Source organism: Sinocyclocheilus anshuiensis, unplaced genomic scaffold (assembly GCF_001515605.1).
Source record: "Sinocyclocheilus anshuiensis isolate Anshui unplaced genomic scaffold, SAMN03320099.WGS_v1.1 scaffold1170, whole genome shotgun sequence".
NCBI classification, from domain to species: domain Eukaryota; kingdom Metazoa; phylum Chordata; class Actinopteri; order Cypriniformes; family Cyprinidae; genus Sinocyclocheilus; species Sinocyclocheilus anshuiensis.
In genome coordinates, this window is record NW_015538055.1 from 918,065 (window position 1) to 926,088 (window position 8,024).

General features: G+C 39.8%; 1 protein-coding gene and 1 long non-coding RNA gene across 2 annotated transcripts in view; one reads left to right on the plus strand and one right to left on the minus strand.

The window, feature by feature from the left end:
* The window catches only part of msi2b (musashi RNA-binding protein 2b), a 290,893-nt gene that overhangs the window by 142,945 nt on the left and 139,924 nt on the right, over nucleotides 1-8,024 (minus strand). The gene's annotated exons all lie outside the window — the stretch shown is intronic.
* LOC107682673 (uncharacterized) overlaps nucleotides 2,928-8,024 on the plus strand; it is a 12,315-nt gene continuing 7,218 nt past the window's right edge. Inside the window, exon 1 of the long non-coding RNA XR_001633560.1 lies at nucleotides 2,928-2,938. This is a non-coding gene — a long non-coding RNA (uncharacterized LOC107682673). The remainder of the gene's footprint in view (nucleotides 2,939-8,024) is intronic.

Sequence of the window (8,024 nt, forward strand, 5' to 3'; positions counted from 1 at the left end):
ATTGGGGTAAATATGTCTTGGCACAGTGTTGCAAATACCGTCCTCTTTTGGAAGACCAAACAGTAGTTTCGCTTTCACAACGAAAAACACAGCGGCCTAGCGTGAGGGGAAGCCCCGGCTTAGCGTGCGCTGAGGCCAGGATAGAGTGAGCTGAGGCCGGGCTAGCGTGAGCGGAAGCCCCAGCTTAGCGTGAGCTGAGGCGGCGGGTTAGGATCCGACGAATGAGCGGCAACCACATGTGACGGACACCCGGGCTGGATTCCGCTTCATCCACGGTGAAAGTTGATGTATTCCCTCAGCGACCAGCACAGATCAGCTCTATGCATGACGAAGCGGATATCGTCTTCTTTTGGAAGACCAAACAAAGTAGTTTCGCTTTCACAACGAAGCACACAGCGTCTTCACGACATGGCTGCAGCGTCAACAAAACTACAGTGAGACTAAAAGTTACGCCTTCTTTCTTTGCGTGAACATTTGGGCGGCGTTATGCAAATCTTCCCACATAGTGAGGTAGATATGTGGGGGCGTGTTAGAACGAGCCGTTTTAGGTAGGTGTGGCTGACTCTGAACTTTTATAAAGAATATCTCTTTGGATTTGAGACTTTAGTCTTTGCAACTTTACAGATCTTCTTTATGCACCAAGAGCTTGTAACACTCCAAAGAGAAAGGAAAAATTGAAATCGCATCATATGACCCCTTTAAGTGATCCGCTGCTTTATTTATGGATTAAAAGATGCTTCAGATTAAATAAAAATAGTTTGAACAGTACTTTGTTCCAGTATAATTTATTTCCTGCAGGCATGGAAATGCAAAAACACTGTCAATGTGTGGTGCACTTGAGAAGGTGACAACAGGGAGCTTGGCACAGATTGCTGGCTCCTGTATGAGTGCTCAGGGAAACAAAGCTTCTACTGCATATCAACTACCTCTTAACACATCTGCACCGACAGCGCTGAAGTATTGCAATAAACCACAAATTTAGGCTTTCTGTTCCTGCCTCACAAGATCTTCTCTGATATAAGTGAGCCACAGACTACCACTACGGCCTGGATCCAGACAGAATGAGAGTAAGCGTGGAGCCAGAAAGCCCCTGGTCAGAGACGGAGTGGCATTAGGAGAACCTGGCCTGGAGAAGGGGGCAGCAGCTGATGTTACAGACTGTCATTACTCCACTCAGCTTGAGGCATGACACTGGAACGGCACAAGTGGGCCAACTAAGATTTATCCATTCTGTCATGACAGTGTGGTGTTGACCAGAGGGCCTGCTGATGAATCCCACCCTCCATTTCTGTTTGCAAGCTATTCCGGAGCAACAGGTCACAATGGCATTTTATTTATGGTGCTTTAACATGCCAAGCTGATCCGCCCTCTTCCCTGCTTTAGCATGGCGAATGGCCATTCCATCAGGATGTACTGTGCGTGGGAGCAAGCGAGGTTAAGTCAAGTCAAGTCACCTTTATTTATATAGCGCTTTTAACAATACAGATTGTGTCAAAGCAACTTTACAGCATTAAATAGGAAAATAGTGTGTCAATAATGCAAAATGACAATAGTAAACACTAAATTTTCAGTTAAAGGCAGTTCATCATTGAATTCAGTGATGTCATCATCCAGCTCAGTTCAGTTTAAATAGTATCTGTGCAATCAAGTCGACGATATCGCTGGAAATTAAGTGTCCCCAACTAAGCAAGTCAGAGGCGACAGCGGCAAAAACCAAAACTCCATTGGTGACAGAATGGAGAAAAAACCTTGGGAGAAACCAGGCTCAGTCGGGGGGCCAGTTCTCCTCAGGCCAGACAAAACCAGCAGTTCAATTCCAGGCTGCAGCAAAGTCACATTGTGCAGAGGACTCAACTGGTTCCAGTGGTCTTGTCCGTCTAGGAGACAAGGTCTTCACTGGGGATCTGTCTCTCTAGTAGCACCAACAATTGGAGATGTGACTTGTGTTTTCAAGCCAAAATGGTGGTTTGGGAAAAGATAAATATGAGCAAGATATCTCATGGTTTTTTTTTTTGGTTTTTTTTATCTACAGGTGACAGAAAAAAATTATAATTCAAAATACTGCGGTATATACTTCATGCAACCGTATTGACTGGAAATTATGAACTGAAGAATTGGTTCATGAATTTGAATTGAATTTGCCGTAATCCACAGACAGCTGAACTTGAAAGACAGGAAGTGCAGTTTACTAAATTGCCAAAAAAAAATAAAAATGAAACAGGTAAAGCATTCTGGTAAATAAAGTGCTCTTCCAACCTGGTCCATAAAATTTAGTAAATATGATGAATAGATATATATATATATATATATATATTTGTACTTTTTTCAAAAGTTTAAAAGTTGATTAATTCATTCAGGTCTCCTTCATTAAATTTAAACTGAAACTGCAATTCTGCATACTGTTCACTGCAGTAAAGAATTAAATTAAATGGCATTCTCAATTCAACTCCAAAAAGAAATATTTTGAATCAATATACAGTGCAGTAGTACAATATTTCACATGCATAATTTTGGGAGAAAAGGAGAAGGACCACCAGCAACTAAATCCCAACCACATCCCATAGAATAAAAAAAACTACACAAAAAAAGTCAAATTTGAAAAACAATAAACTAAAGTAGGCACTAAAATCATATATCATATACACTGCAACTCGTTTTCTCTCAATAAATAAGTAAATAAATAAATTCAGAAAACAAATAAATTCCTAACTCTCATTCAACCCAGGATAATATATAAAAAAATGTTTACCTCAGCAAAAAAAAACTAAAAAAGTTGTGTCTGATACAATATCTCTATATCAGCTATATGTGAAAACCAGCTGGGAATAGGTTGAAAATACTATATCACGGTTTTCTTTAAAATACTACTGTTGTTTCTGTTTATTTACCATTCTGTTCAATCTAACTGCCACAGTATGTTCTCCATCTGGTGTTTTTGGTGTACTTAAGTATTATAATGATATTAATCATTTGAAAATTCAGTAATTAAGCCAGTTAATTAGTATGTAAATAGGGTTTCAGAAACACTGGCAGGCCTTCCGTTCAAATCCACAAATTTAAGAGCAAATCCGGATGTGTCAGCTTTCATTACGGCAGGTGTGAGTGGCAGGTCACAGAGCGTGAGTGAGGGAAATGACAGCAGGACAAAGGTTGTTTCGTTCCAAAATGAAATGGGAGTGGAATCAAGCCGGGCACCTCAGCGTGGCAAAGCCCCAACAAACCTCCGGGCCAGCAGCCGAGAAGCACACTTAACCTTTCTCCCTCACTCTCTCCCTTTTTGCTATCTCTCGAACGCTTACTCACTTCCTCCCACCCAGCCCCGTCTCCTCGCGCCTATCTGCTCGGATCGATGGCCGCACTGCAGAAGTAGTGGACTGGGAGTGCGAAAATTCAGCTCGTTCTCGGAGAGAAGCAGTGTAATTTTCGCTGTGATGGAAAAAAGCAATAACATTTTTGCTCGTTCTTTACAGCTAGCGATAGACGAGGTGTGGGCTCAAACAGCTGAGAACTCACCTTCCCCGCTAGTCGGAGAGGCCAAAGTCACATCCGCACCCCTATATGCCAAAAAAGAAAGAATGAAGACTTCAACCTTTCGATATTCAAGTGAATATTAATTCTGTCAGAGGCGATTGATCGGCAAATCCTATGAACATTAGCAGGAAAGGGAAGGGTGCAAAAAGACGAGAGAAACTCCTGTATTTCAATAAACAAAATATCAATCTTACGCAAAGGCTGGCAGGCTGGATGCACTCCTTGTTATATTAGGAGCAGATGTATGTGTCTGATAGAGAGAATTAAGGGTTATATCCCAGCATTCATTTCATTACAGTTCCCGCCAGAGCCTTACCCCCTGTAGCTCTTTATTTAGCTCAGCAGTTAAAGCCTCTTTAACTGCAGATTCAATATGACGACATTCACCGCACGTAGGGGAAGAGCAGAACAATGGCGGATCTAAAAACGTGATACTCTGTGATACTGTTACTTCTGCAGATCTATGATCACGACACCTCCCGCCCCATCCCGTTCCTTTTATTTGAGGATGAAACACCAGAGCACAATTTGAATACAGGTGTACATCTTTCCATTTATTAATGCTTGGATTAACATGACTGGGGGTTTTGTCAAGGGAGTCTTTACTAGAGCCCAGGGAGCAGGTTCTGTGTGACAGTAATAGTCCTCAGTTAATATACTTGAGTGATGCAGATTTCTTAGTGTTGGAAAGCAGAACAAAGAGGGTTTATTTGAAGCGTGAACACAAAGGTAGAATTGTAAAGTGGAGGGTAGGAGCCACTCGAGATGAAAGCCATGTTATTTGACACAGCGCTGGCAGTGAATTAAAAAACAAAGGCAGTGGTGGGAGAATCCTCCCGACTTTTTGACAGGAGAAAGATGAGCCACTTTGACTTTCCTCCCATCCTGGCTTTCAGTCTCTCACACTGGAAAAACACTATTTGCTCTTGATATCATCTGTCCAACCACAGGCACCCTTGATTTCTTACTCCCTCCCTCAATATTGATTTCGCCAGACTGTATGCTGCTAAAGTTCTTCTCTGGAAATCTTAAAATGAGCTATTTTTAAGCCTTTAAAGGAAAATATATTAGTATGAAGGAGATCATTTAGTTTGATTCCACACAAGTCAGTGTGCTGTAATTGCGGTTATTTTAATTGCAACAATTTACATCGAGGAAAAAGAAATCCTGGATCAATTTGTCCGATTTTTGTAGTAGTCTAAAAATCATCAACATTAACGTAGATATGATGAAAATTAGATGCCATTTTCAGAGTAAAATTGACTGAAATTAAAGAATATAAGATGATGAAATATCTACTGAAATAAAAAAATGAAAGAAATGAACTTTTATTCAGAAAAGAAGCACTACTCAAAAGTGAGAGTAAAGACTTCTACGTTGTTCCAAACAATTCTATTTCAAATAAATGCTATTCTTTTGAACTTTCTATTTCTCAAAGAATTCTAAAAAATGGATCATGGTTTCAGCAATAAATAAATAAATAAGGCAGCACAACTGTTATCAATATTGATAATAATAACGTTTCTTGAGCATCATGTAAGCATATTATGATTTCTAAACTCATGTGACACTGAAGACTGGAGTAATGGCTTCTGAAATGGTCTATTGGTTGGCCTATTCCCACCGCCAAAAAACAATTCCAGGCTTAGTGTCAGCAGACAGACGTCACCCTCTTGGAATCCTTCAAGCTCTGTATTATCCATCAAACACTGAAAACATTATGTCTTGAAGTAGAATAGCATCTATGAAGTTTCAGTCTGCTGCTTTGTTGGCTCTCATGAACATGCATGTGCAACAAAGTGTTGTGGAGGTGGGTAGGAGAGCAAGCCAGGCTCGAGGAGGAGTTCAAAAGCCTAAAACGGGCCACTCGTTCTTCTGAGGGCACCTGTAGCACAGCAGAAAGGCCTCCTGAGAAAAACAGCTCTGAGAGTGCACAATCAAAGGCTGAAACTCATAGCTCCACTGAATGGAACTGTATAACAAAATGGCATTTGAAAAGATTCAGGGAATGTTCCACTGAATGTGATATCAAGCCTTCAGGTGAATTATTCAGAGTGGCTATTCAATTAGAATTATTATCGGATGCAAAATGGCCTCTGAGAATGAGACATGAAAAGGATGGGTGAAGGAAACCCAAGATAATGAGAAGGTCACAGCCATACAGTGAATACTAAAGTGAATGTTAGTGCAGATAATGCCAAGCCATGTGAACCCGTTAATATTTGGTGCATAGCTCTCCATTCAGTGTAAAACCCTGTCAGTGTGATAGATTGAAAGGAGTCTTGCAGCTCTCTGCCATTTTCTTTCTCTCACTTCTTACATTGTGGGCAGCAGCACGGTGCAAACTGACAAATCTCAGCGGGTTTTACGGTCTCCTGCGCTGCGGTTGCCAAGAAGTTACGTCTCTCCATTCATCCAGGCCAAAGAATTGAGGAGACTCTGAGAAGACATTCACATTTTGACTAGTATCCATTATTAAAGGGAAAAAAAACATTAAAGAAATAGTTCACCAGCCCCCAAAATTGAAAATTCTGTCATTATTTACTCAGCTCACTATGAGTTCCTTTCTTTAGTTGAACAGAAAAGAGAAATTCTGAAGGATGTGATTTTCAATGCAATGCACTGAAGCGTTCAAGTTTCAAAAAGGAATTAAAACAAAAGTATCAAAGTGGTACATATGGCTTGTGCACTAAATTCCAAGTCCTCTGAATTCTAAGTCATAATACTCAAATAATTTTTCCGGATCACTAAGTCAGATTTAAGAATAAATTGAAATTAATTCAAACTGCTTTTGTGAACTGGATTAACCTAATCATTGAGAAGATCTGACTCAAAAGATTCATTCACAAATCAGACATTGCTACATCTTTAATGAATGCAACATGTACAGCTTGTGCAGGTTTTAAGATTGTTAGTGAATAAGATTTAAAATATAGTACATAAATCATGTGGCTCTTTTTTTCATACTTTTTACAGGTGCTTTTGTAATTTTTTCAGTCTTTGCATTTGCAAAGTATACAGTATTGTAACTGCATTGGGAAAACGCAACCAGCACAGTCTTAAGAATTATTGTAGTAATCGCCAGCATGCCACAAATGTGGTACATAGACATTAGGTTGAAAATAACCAAGAATATTCCTTTAACATTTAATGGATCACACAGCAGACCCTCATTCTACCTGCTCTAAGACTCTTTTTTTCCCATTGTACTCAACTCAACTCAACTCAAACTTTATTTATAAAGCACTTTCAATACCATGACTGGAACCAAAGTGCTGTACAGAGAAAGATAAGGGGGGGAAAAAATAAGAATGATAAGAATAATATAAAAAACAAATGAAAAATAATAATAGTAAAATAAAAGAAAAATACATAAATAATAATAGTAACAACAAATATCATACACAGCTAAAAAACATTGTCAAAAGCTAGAGAAAACAAATGAGTTTTAAGCGAACTCTGAAAAACACCCAAAGTTGGAGAAGTTCTAATAGACAGAGGAAGGGCAAGATAGGGAAGATTGAACGAAAAGGTTTACCGGATTCCCGTCACTTAAGGAGCGAAGGTTTAAGTGGTTAACTCCACGAGCGGCGTGGAGTAATGTAGTAATTGTACATTACTAAGGGGCCACCAGGTAAAAGAAAACCACATCTTTTTTTCAGAGGAGGCCTTTTAAGAACCATTTCACTTTAGTTAACCATTTCCAGTTAACTAAAATCTCTGCTGACTTTGAACAGGAAACAGACGTCTTTAGGGGCATTGGGAAAGTGCCAATCATTCTAATTGTTTGAATTTGTATTGACTCAGGATGAGAAAAAAAGAGATGTGGGTCAAAGCAAATACCTGAAGCCTCAAGCCTGAAAGAAAGAGAATGAAAGAGTGTGAGAGAAACCGAGCAAGAGAGAGAGTGTGGTGGGAGGACAAATGTGTACCTCAGCTGTTCTGGTGGGTTTTCCATTATATTTCTGAAATGGACTGAGCAGGCAAAAGAGCTTCTTTTTAGGCGGAAATGACTTATAATGAATGAACGCATCAGAATGGGATTCCTCAGCCATACTAGTGCTGTGTTCAAAATATCGATACGACGATGTATCGTCACAGAGATTTGACGATACGAGTATCGATACAGCTGGCCCTGTATCGATATTGTGGCACGTGTGCAGCAGTGGACCACGCTTAATTTGTTTAAAATTTTACAACGTTTAAAATTGAGTAGAAAAGTGCGAGGTTTCTAAAAAAGAATGAATAGAGCATATATAGGCTACAACAAGATTTAATCTGGCCACAGAGGAACACAACTGGGTTGCCTGATATAAAGAGACGTAATCCCCGAAACAGAGCTTTACACTTGCGCAATACAGAAATATCTGCTAAGTGTGTTACTTATCTTTGTCAACCTGGCAACCATGTGCACGCACTCTCTCCACTGTGGATAAACGCGCTTGCTTTCTGAAAACAGCGGTTAGCTTGCAGTTTAGCGATCTCCACTTCAA